The sequence below is a fragment of the Erigeron canadensis genome, chromosome 2 (genome assembly GCF_010389155.1).
Source record: "Erigeron canadensis isolate Cc75 chromosome 2, C_canadensis_v1, whole genome shotgun sequence".
Lineage (NCBI taxonomy): Eukaryota > Viridiplantae > Streptophyta > Magnoliopsida > Asterales > Asteraceae > Erigeron > Erigeron canadensis.
This window is the reverse complement of record NC_057762.1, coordinates 12,730,600-12,743,073: the sequence shown is the minus strand read 5'-3', so window position 1 is coordinate 12,743,073 and position 12,474 is coordinate 12,730,600.

Sequence of the window (12,474 nt, the reverse complement as noted above, 5' to 3'; positions counted from 1 at the left end):
CCCCAATGGACTCGTTATCGAGCTCGTTCGCCTCACAGGGACGAGTCCACACCGTTGGGTGGGACTAAACGGTGTGGACTCGTTCCACACTCGTTCGATAGGCTCGTCCGGTGGACTAGTTTCTGCAGGGACGAGAGGGAGCTTTTTTTTTTTTTTTTTTTTTTGAATTCCAACGGCTATTTAGGAGTTTGGCTAGTTGGCAAAACAGGTCCCTCATCATCCTTTTTTTTTTTTTTTTTTTTTTTTTTTTTTTTTTTATCAAAAGTGGTTCATAGAAGTGTCACTTTTAGTCCTTAACGGCTATTTTTTTGTAACAATGAAACACATTTTATTATCAAAACACATTTTATGATCAAAACAAATAACACATTACATGACTAAAACACGAAATACATAATAACGTTTCGATTATTCGTCATCATCGTTGACTGACATTTTTCCTAAGCCACGATTAGCATATTCGTTCAGCCACCACTTGTCGTGTTGGGGGCATTTGACTTCCCACGTTGATTTGTCTTCTCCGCAGTCGTCATTGTATGATTCGGCCCAAGTGCATTGCTCACCCAACGTGTGACCGGCCTTAAAAACATCATTGACCACCCTCATGACCTTCTTGCTCTTATCCTGCAGAAACAATGAATATGTCTCTTCGTGTTTGGAGACCTTGCAGCCTGGTGCTTGTAATGCCTCAACCTTGCGGCCTGGTGCTTGTAAAGGGGTAATACCTCTACATAAAAAGGAAGAAGTAAAGGTGCCATGAAACGTTTTTAAAGCCAATGTCGACAAGAGCAAAAGAAATTATTAACGATGAGACTTAGAGAATAACAGAAAAAGGTGATCTTGGGAAAATAAGGGCGATATTGAAAGAACAAAGGTGAGTATGAGGAACAAGATGGAACTATCATCATACATTACATGACCGATTTCCCTTGCCCGCCATGAGATAATAAAGACGAACTAAAAACCCTAGAATGAGGTATTATGGAGATGTACCCTTGCAAATTTTAATACAACTCGGCATCCCGGATTAGCATCACCCTTGTTAAGGGGGTAATCCCTTAACAAGTGATTAGTCACAACCAAAGTCAATATTTTCTAGTAGCGGTAAGCGTGTCCAACATTAAACCAAAGAAAGATAAAAGTAGGCGAGGAGCCAGTGGAGGATTCTTTATTGGGACAAAGCAAACGATAAAGGAAAGTATACACAGTAACAATGGGAAAAGAGTAGCCACCAACGATTGATATTCCAACGTCTCTTACTATTTTTGTTATAACCCACGTTACGAACCGTTTGCTCATATTACACCTCCGTACTAATATTCTTGTCATCATCCCACTACTTAACAGTGATCTAGGCAGACTGGACAGCCCACAGTGATTTCTTACAATTAATCTCAAGTCGTCTCAGGAAGTGAGCGACAATTATAACTCTTTCAAAGCTTTTAATCAGGTGATATTTAGGACACCAAGAAATAGATGCCCCCAACTATGGAGGTTAAATAGCCCGTAAGTAACCGAAAGGTCGTGATAAAACCTATATGAACTCTCACATTTGTACGACTCCGTGAAGCTATCCCTATTGCCAATCTATTCATTTTATCACCGTGTGAATGAGCGAACTTCAAGGACGAAGTTGATGTTAAGGGGGTAATGATGTAACAACCCTCAATTTCCAATTAGGACTTTTTACTTATACTTATCTAGGTATCGATCCGTAGAGGTTATTTAAGAGAAATGCCTTAGAAATACCATAGATGATTAGCTATCTTAGAAATGCCATAAACAATAACTATAATCATTCGAAACAACCTCAAGCTATCAATTAATTTCAATTGAACTTGATGAAATGCCAACGAACCAAAAAGTTTCATTCGAGAAGTTAAGTTGCAAAAATATTTGTAGAAGGCTCACAAGTTGTGATAACAATCAAGAAATCCTTATAGATGTCCAACCATTTAAACATCAAGAGAATCGAGGTATATGCAAACACACACACACACATATATATATATATGATGACCATCTAAAAATATATTTATATGCTAATATGCATTTAAAAGTGTTGAATAATAATAAGTATATATATATATCTCTTATATAAAATGCAAGTTTATAAACAAAGAGTCAATTAACAAATTAAAACACAAATATATATGAACACATACACATATATATGGCCATATATATATACATATTCATACAATCACACAAGTCTTTTAAAAGCCTACTAACTAGTAATTTAAATTAACCACACATGCACCCATACATACATAATGTACCTAGACATGAAATAACTAACAAAAACAAATTTTCCCTTTCAAAATATAAGCTAAAATTCGTCCTCCCCCTTCCCAAAACACCTTACCCAATCAAAAATCAACCACTCTTTCATTTCTTACACTTCCAATACACTACTTCACACAATACTCAACCTACACACTCTTACACTCCCCAAAACACACACACAACATTATTCCCTCCCACAAACACCTTCTCTCTCTCATTTCCTCTTAATTTTTCTGCATTTTCTTCCCCCTTTCTTCTCTTCATTTCGGCTCAAACAACAAACAAAAAGACAAGACAAAATCAAATCCAAACAATAACAATAATAAGGGTTTCTGCTAGAATATATAAGGGTTGATTCAAACAAGGATTAAGGGTGGTTTTAAGCTTGGAATAAGGGTTATTAGGAGCACAAAGGCCATGAAATTTCTGCCTAAAAATCATCTCCAAAACCGAGTTCATCAAGGGTATAAATCTTCATCTCTTTGTTTAATTTATCTTGTTCTTACTTATACTCAAAGATCTTTATCAAAAGGTTATATTTTCTTCATGTTTTCTTTGAAAAACACACTTGATGAAGGCAAGTTGATAGAATCTTCTTCCTCATGCTCATGCATGTCGAAATCTAGAAGAAAGATTCAAGGATTCAACAAGTTTAAGACCCAAAAGTGTTGTTATAGATTAAATAACTTTTAGAGTGATTTTTCCTTTGAAATATGGTCATATTTTTATATATTTTGATGAATATATTTCTGGAGTTTTTCATAAAAATATGCTTTTAAGTTTTTGAATTAAAGATGGATAAAGATTTGTTGTTAATATGATGAGATGATTACATGCATGCTTAGATTTGCACTAGTTTAAATTGGTTTTGATATGGGACTTGAGATGGATCTTTTAAGGATGATTGATGAACTTGAAATTGATTGAAATCTGTATATTTGATCTTAAGAGATACAAAATAAAGTAATAATCTTGTTAGTGGGAATCTAGAGGTTAAAGCAAGCAACCAACACCATTGGTGAGTTGATATAACCAATAAACTTTCTGACAGAATTGATCTCCTGTCTTAGAACGGGTAAACTGATTTTGTGAGGGCATTTTCAAGAAAAACTATCAAAATAAAAGTTGTAGAAAAATGAGTTAAGATTAACCACCAACTGGAATTACTCAAAAATACTGAACCAAACGAAAGATATGATTTTTCTACTAAAATTGGTCAAAACTGTAATTTTGTATGAATATTTTATAAACTTTAACAATTTTTATCTCCTAATCCATAAAGTTACAGGAGGTCATACTTGGTGGAAAGTAATTTCAATGTGTTGTGAACTTAAAATAAAATCATGGGATTTTTCTAAAAATCAGAACATCAAGAACTTTTATAAAACTTCTGATGTCGCAAGCAGTGCCCATTCGGGACAGTTTGTGTTTGGATAATTTTTACGGACACCAAACATCATCTAAAAATTCACCAAAAATTCACGAAAATACTATACATATAAGTCACTGTGTAAAAATCATGAAGGTCCAAATAATTCGTCTTGACCCCAAAATAGTAGCTAACATTTCTTAAAAATGAAGTATGAAACAGAAAATTTGTATGTAATCTTATAAATGGCATAATGGGCTATGTAATGAACTAAGAACCATAATGGGCTAACCCGGCCCAAATAATGAACCCATAAGGAACACAAATCAGTAGGCCCACTTGGCCCAATAAGCCTTATAGCCCAATAACCACTATGACCCATTATGCACCTAACCCAAATAAGGGTAAATCCAATAAATAAATTAAGCCCAAGTCACTTAAAAACCCATCACACTTTGGCTCAATTGATAATGGCCCATAACACTTAAATGAATTTCATAAACCCAACTAATCATACGACATATTGAGAAAAATGTGAGTTAAAGGATAAGCGTAAACATTGTAATGCGAACTATAACTAAGCGGAATGAACATAAGTAATTACGTTAACCAATCTATAAATTGATATCACCAATGCTAATTCATCCTAAAATCGGTTACACAACAAATGATGAATAAGGATAACATAACTTAATATGATATTTCTACATGATAACCTAAGATGCCAAGTGGTGAGACCAAATAACTAACATCACCCACTCGCAACGACGTTAAGAGAAGGACTCACTCGATACAAGGGAGTTCAAGAAACTAGAGAGTCAGAGAAGTATAGTATAGAAGATACTATAGACTAGTATACCCAATGAAAGCAATGCCTTGGATATGGTCTACATGTGAGCGAGTGTAGAGGCCATTGAACCGAGGCCTTAAACTGATGAAGGAATTAAAGGTCCTTTTATCCATGTAAGATGGAGCCTCGACGGAAATTAGAAGAAATTCCAAAGTTATCGTTGGAGCGAAGATGCAAAATTAAGGAGGATAAGAAGTAATATAAGACTTATGTGACCCCCGCGATTTGAAGATAAATCAAAAATGATTTGGGACTACTCTGGGGGACAAGAGTAGTTACAAGTGGGATTAGGAAATCTGGCAAATTGAAGGTCGTCGAGAATGACAAGAAGATTCGACAGATTGAAGACTGCCAAAGAACGCAAGAAAGTAAGATAATTCAAGGAACCTAGTTAAGAAGGTGGCTAATGAGCTTGTTTAGAAGAGAAAGCGAGATGATACGAAAAGCACGAAACCCCTTACATTTTTCTAGAAGAAAAATTGTTAAGGGGGTAATCACAACAAAAGAAGATACTCGAACATGGAGAATGAAGCGCAAGACTATCCTTTATCGTTCAGGAAGAATTATTCAGTAGCATCATTGAAAGTGATTTAGAGTAAAGAGTAAAGTAAAGGAAGGCGATTTAACCCAAACGGTAAAGTGAGGACATCGACGTTATCTACAAGATATAGTTCCGGAAATATTCATCCTTATGGCACTCCTCATGTTATTCTTGAATACCACTTGCAAAACCACTATCGAAAACCAAGCTATTAATAGAATAGATCAACTAAGCCAAGAGAAAGCGGTATACGCTCAACACACAAGTTTAGAAGCAAGGTGGGTTATGAAGGTTAACCCCTCAAGGTCAACGTTTGTAGAAAGGTAAGCTAAAATGAGATGAACCCGAGTGAGAAAAAAAAATATTTTGGAACACATGGTCAACAGTCAAGAACCATTGACCCACGAAGTGGTGCGACCAAGAAAAGTGAAGAACAAAAAACAACATGAAATCGCTAAGTTAGTAGTGAAGACAAATAAGGAATACAACGTTAGAAGTTAAGGCACATACCACCACAACGATTAAGGAAGTTAGTCATTGAATTAACTTTTAAGAAACTACAAACTCTGGAAAGGGCTACTTACAAAACACTGGAACGAAAGCGTGATAATGATAACATGCATCTGTGACGAGTCAGGATCCAAGGATCCCTATCACTATGATCTCGCAAGTACCCCTGAGATAAACTCCAAGGACTATCGACTGCGCGTATGTCAACCATAATAACAATCACTCTAGTAAGAGATGGATCTGAGGGGCGAAATGGCAAGGAGTATGGTGAGCCATAAGAACACGAAAGAAAAATGGAGAAAACTAAATGGTTGGTAAAAAGGATGAGGTGTGAAGCTTCACCTAAATTATGTTACATCACAATACCTAAGAGTATTAGTTCAGTGTACTCGAAAAGAAGCTTAGCTTAGAAAACCAGAATATAGATATGAGACTTTAGAGAGCAAGGTAATTGGAAGTTTTGTGGAGGCCTAAAAGGACCTAAAGAGAATCGTCCTTGAGAAGGGATTCATACCAACAAGGGCTTGAAGTGTTAGTCCTGCCAAAATTGGTGAGCATATAATATGATTAATTGTAGACATAAGGATTGTGTAAACTCAATCGCGAGGAATGCATAGGAAAAAAAAAAATTTATTAATGGTGTGACTTAGCGAATAACAGAAAAAAGGTGATCTTGGGAAAATAAGGGCAAAATTGAAAGAAGAAAGGTGAGTATGAGGAACAAGATGGAACTATCATCATATATTACATGACCAATTTCCCTTGCACGCCATAAAACAACAAACACAACACTAGAATACCCTAAAATAAGGTGCTACGAAGATGTACTTTTGCAATTTTAGTGCAACTTGGCATTTCGAATTAGCATCACCCTTGTTAAGGGGGTAATCCCTTAACAAGTGATTAGTCACAACCAAAGTCAATATTTTCTAGTAGCGGCAAGCGTGTCCAACATCATCCCATTACTTAACATGGATCTAAGCAAAATGGGCCACCCATAATGATTTCTTACGATTAATCTCAAGTCGTCTCAAGAAGTGAGCAACAATTATAACTCTTTCAAAGCTTCAAATCAAGCGATATTTAGGGCAGCAAGGGAAAAGATGCCCCCAACTATGGAGGTTAAAAAGTCTGTAAGTAACCGAAAGGTCGCGATAAAACCTATACGAACTCTCACGTTTTGTACGACTCCATGAAGCTATCCTTATTGCCAATCTATTCATTTTATCACCGTGTGAATGAGCGAACTTCAAGGACGAAGTTGATGTTAAGGAGGTAATGATGTAACAACCCTCAAATTTCAATTAGGATAATTTACTTGGACTTATCTAGATCTTTATCCTTAGAGATTTATTAAGAGAATTGACCTTTTAGACATTCAAGGCATAGTGATAGTTGCCCTCTCGTTCAATAAAACACCCTAGATGACTAGCTATCTTAGAAATGCCATAAACAATAACTATAATCATTCAATACAATCCCAAAGTATAAATTAGTTCTAATCAAACTTGGTGAAATGTCAATGAACCAAAAATATTATTTCGAGAAGTTGGGATTATACAAATATGGATGCAAGGTTCATAAGCTGTGATAACAACCGAAAATACTTATAAATGTCCAACAATTTAAACACCAAGCTAATTAAAGTTCAAACGGTCATAAAAATATAATATAACCCTCTCTAAATAATAAATTTAAACCATTATGCACATAAAAGTGAGCTTGAATAATAATAAGTAAATATATATGTCTATTGTAAATACAAGTTTATAAATAATGAGTTAAGCCATAAAAATTAAAGGCACAACAAATATATACATACATACATACACGTCCATACACATACATGCACATAACTAGCTTTGAAAGCACCAATATCAACTAACAAGTTAAGGATTACATGCATGTACCTACACTAAATAAACCTACATTACATACAAATATACATACACTTATATTATACCCCAAAAATTCAAAATCCCCTCCCATTTTTCCCTCACCAAAACCAGCCCTATGCCACTCCCCATGAAACTCCTCCAATCAAAATACATCCTCCTTTACACTCCCCATACACATAACACACCCTCCTACACACTTCCTCATGCTTTCACACTTTCTCACACACACATTCAAGTCATTCTCTCTCTCTCTTTCTTTAGAAAAATTCTGCATTCTTTTCCTCCTCCCTCTTCTCTTATTTTGGTTCACACATCATCAAAAATGGAAGTTATATCTCTAATATAATCAATTATAATAATAAGGGTTTAAGGTAGATTAATCAAGGGTTGATTCAAGTAGGGTTTAAGGGTTATTTCAAGCTTGGAATGAGTGTTATTTGGAGCTCATGAGGCCACGAATTTTTCTGCCCAAAACAGCCCCTATTTCGAGTTCATCAAGGGTATAAATATTCATCTCTTAGTTTAATCTATCTTGTTTTTGTATATACTAAAAGATCTTTATCAAAGACCATGTTTTTCTTTGATTTTCCTCTTGAAAATACACTTGATGAAGGCAAGTTGATAGAATCTTCTTCCTCATGCTCATGCATGTCGAAATCTAGAAGAAAGATTCAAGGATTCAACAAGTTTAAGACCCAAAAGTGTTGTTATAGATTAAATAACTTTTAAAGTGATTTTTCCTTTGAAATATGGTCATATTTTTATATATTTTGATGAATATATTTCTGGAGTTTTTCATAAAAATATGTTTTTAAGTTGTTGAATTAAAGATGGATAAAGATTTGTTGTTAATATGATGAGATGATTACATGCATGCTTAGACTTGCACTAGTTTAAATTGGTTTTGATATGGGACTTGAGATGGATCTTTTAAGAATGATTGATGAACTTGAAATTGATTGAAATCTGTATATTTGATGTTAAGAGATACAAAATAAAGTAATAATCTTGTTAGTGGGAATCTAGAGGTTAAAGCAAGCAACCAAAACCATTGGTGAGTTGATATAACCAATAAACTTTCTGACAGAATTGATCTCCTGTCTTAGAACGGGTAAACTGATTTTGTGAGGGCATTTTCAAGAAAAACTATCAAAATAAAAGTTGTAGAAAAATGAGTTAAGATTAACCTCCAACTGGAATTACTCAAAAATACTGAACCAAACGAAAGATATGATTTTTCTACTAAAACTGGTCAAAACTGTAAATTTGTATGAATATTTTATAAACTTTAACAATTTCTATCTCCTAATCCATAAAGTTCCAGGAGGTCATACTTGGTGGAAAGTAATTTCAATGTGTTGTGAACTTAAAATAAAATAATGGGATTTTTCTAACAATCAGAACATCAAGAACTTTTATAAAACTTCTAATGTCGCAAGCAGTGCCCATTCGGGATAGTTTGTGTTTGGATAATTTTTACGGACACCAAACATCATCTAAAAATTCACCAAAAATTCACAAAAATACTAGATACATGTAAGTCACTGTGTAAAAATCATGAAGGTCCAAATAATTCTTCTTGACCTCAAAATAGTAGCTATCATTTCTTAAAAATAAAGTATATAACAGAAAATTTGTAAGTAATCTTATAAATGGCATAATGGGCTAGGTAATGAACTAAGAACCATAATGGGCTAACCCGGCCCAAATAATGAACCCATAAGGAACACAAATCAGTAGGCCCACTTGGCCCAATAAGCCTTGTAGCCCAATAACCACTATGACCCATTAAGCACCTAACCCAAATAAGGTAAAGCCCAATAACTAATGTAAGCCCAAAACATTTAAAAGCCCATGACACTTAAGGCCCAATTGATAATGGCCCATAACACTTAAACGAATTTCATGAGATAAGTGTAATACAAATAAAACAAAGATAATCAAGTGAGATAGGAATAAGTAATTATGTTAACCAAGCTATATACTGATATCACAAATGCTAATTCGCGCTAAAATCGGTTACACAACAAATGATGAATAAGGTTAATATAAACTAATATGACATTAGCATATGATAACCTAAGATATCAAGTGAAACCACAAATGAAGCCAAGTTGCCGAAAATATAACAACTTATAACTACGCATGTAATGAAAGTAACCTTTTACACCATTAATGTTTACAACCAAAACGATGCGAGTGTTACCAATATACTTGAACCCCACAATTGATAGCAACATAATAAAAATGGCATTTCTAAGTGATGGCTTAAGATAGGAACTCACATATATTAGTCCTATCGTAGGGATAGTCTTGGCTTGAAATATGATGGAGGAACATAATGGATATATGGTCAAGGAAGCTATAGATGGGAAGTACCCATTTTGGATAGATGAGTATAATATGCGGCATATCAAGGTGAGTCATAGCCCCCTTTCAAACTACTTTATGTGTTTTAACTATCGGGGTGAAAAGCATGATATATAAGCTAAATTGCTTTTATTATTACATATATATGAAATGATTCTTGATATTATGATTATGAAATGAAATTGTTTCGTATGTTCATTATGATAAATGATTTATATGATGAGCTTGAGTTCTGTCAAACCGCTTTCTTCGGTTCACTACTATTTACTCCGATTATGGAGGCCTGTAGTTAGTTAGTTGCGCAACTAGGTTTCGTCCACCCACCCAATTGTGTAATGGTGGAAGGTTGGTTGCCTTTGTGACAACCTCCACTTCCAGTCCGACCACGGGTGTTCTAGCTACCTTACTTAGGTCGTCTCCATGGCACGACCCATTATTATTATTATTATTACGGCAAGATTGGTATTATTTATTATTGGACTTTGAAAAAATGGTAGTAGTAGTGGCTCAAGCATTTACTCATCAAAATTATGTAAATTATGCCTTTGTGGCTAAATGAAATTTGATATTGAATTATGCCCTTGTGGCTAAGTGAAATTGATATTAATATTGTTGATAATTGGAAATTGTTTGGACATACGGATTGGGTATCGTCCCTCATATGATATCTTGAAAGACGTTGAAATTGGTGATATTGAAATAATTTTGGTAACCGAATGATTTTGGTATAATATACGATTAATCGATTTATATACTTTTTCTCTCATGATGATTTGACAAATGAGAACCTGAAATTTTACTGTAGATTCTCCAAGTCTTGATATGACATTATGGTATTTGGAAACTTGATAACATGATATGAAAATTTTGTCGATCATATGGTTTGGATATTTCGAAATGTAATAGTAATCAGTTTTTCTAAGTATTAAAACGGTGATGTACCAAGATTTATATAAAAACCTATGCACTCACCAACTACGTTTTCGTTGACACTTTTTCTTCATGCTTTTCAGGAAATAAGCTTAAGCATTGAGGATTTATATGCTTCATGATTATTTGCATTGCACTTGGGAGTCAAAGATCAAACCTTGTGATAGGCAATGGAATCCGCCTTGATCATTTATATTACTTCATGTGCTTGTTATTTGTTTCATGAATTTAATATTCAAGTACGGTGGACGCATTTGTACTTGGAAATTGGTTCACATGCTTGTACATTTGTAAATTCTTTTATCAAATAAAACTATGGTGAATGTTATTTATAATCCTTTGTTTTGAATACTCGATTTTCTGTACATCTCATTGTTCCGCCTTAGTTGGGGTGTTACAGATTGATGGGAAGTACCTATTTTGGATAAGTGAATATAATATGCGGCATATCAAGGTGAGTCATAGCCCACTTTCAAACTATTTTATGTGTTTTAACTATCGGGGTGAAAAACATGATATATAAGCTAAATTGCTTTTATTATTACATATATATGAAATGATTCTTGATAGTATGATTATGAAATGAAATTGTTTCGTATGTTTATTATGATAAATGATTTATATGATGAGCTTGAGTTCTGTCAAACCGCTTTCTTCGGTTCACTACTATTTACTCCGATTATGGAAGCCTGTAGTTAGTTAGTTGCGCAACTAAGTTTCGTCCACCCACCCATTAGTGTAACGGTGGAAGGTTGGTTGCCTTTGTGACAACCTCCACTTCCAGTCCGACCACGGGTGTTCTAGCTACCTTACTTAGGTCGTCTCCATGGCACGACCCATTATTATTATTATTATTATTATTACGGCACTTGATTGACAGCTTGTGCAAGATTTGTATTATTTATTATTGGACTTTGAAAAAATGGTAGTAGTAGTGGCTCAAGCATTTACTCATCAAAATTATGTAAATCACGCCTTTGTGGCTAAATGAAATTGATATTGAATTATGCCCTTGTGGCTAAGTGAAATTGATATTAATATTGTTGATAAGTGGAAATTGTTTGAACATACGGATTGGGTATCGTCCCTCATATGATATCTTGAAAGACGTTGAAAATGGTGATATTGAAATGATTTTGGTAACCGAATGATTTTGGTATAATATACGATTAATCGATTTATATACTTTTTCTCTCATGATGATTTAACAAATGAGAACCTGAAATTTTACTATGGATTTTTCCAAGTCTTAATATGACATTATGGTAATTGGAAACTTGATAACAGGATATGAAAATTTTGTCAATCATATGGTTTGGATATTTCAAAATGTAATAGTAATCGGTTTTCTAAGTATTAAAACGGTGATGTACCAAGATTTATATAAAAACCTATGCACTCACCAACTACGTTTTCGTAGTTGACACTTTTTCTTCATGCTTTTTAGGAATTAGCATAAGCTTTGAGGATTTATATGCATCATGATTGTTTGCATTGCGCTTTGGAGTCGAATATCAAACCTTGTGAAGGGCAATGGAATCCGCCTTGATCATTGTAGTATACTATTCATGTGCTTGATATTTGTTTCGTGAACTTAATATTCAAGTATGGTGGACGCATTTGTACTTGGAAATTGGTTCACATGCTTGTACATTCGTAAATTCCTTTTTATCAAATAAAGCTATGGTGAATGTTATTTATAATCCTTGTTTTGAATACT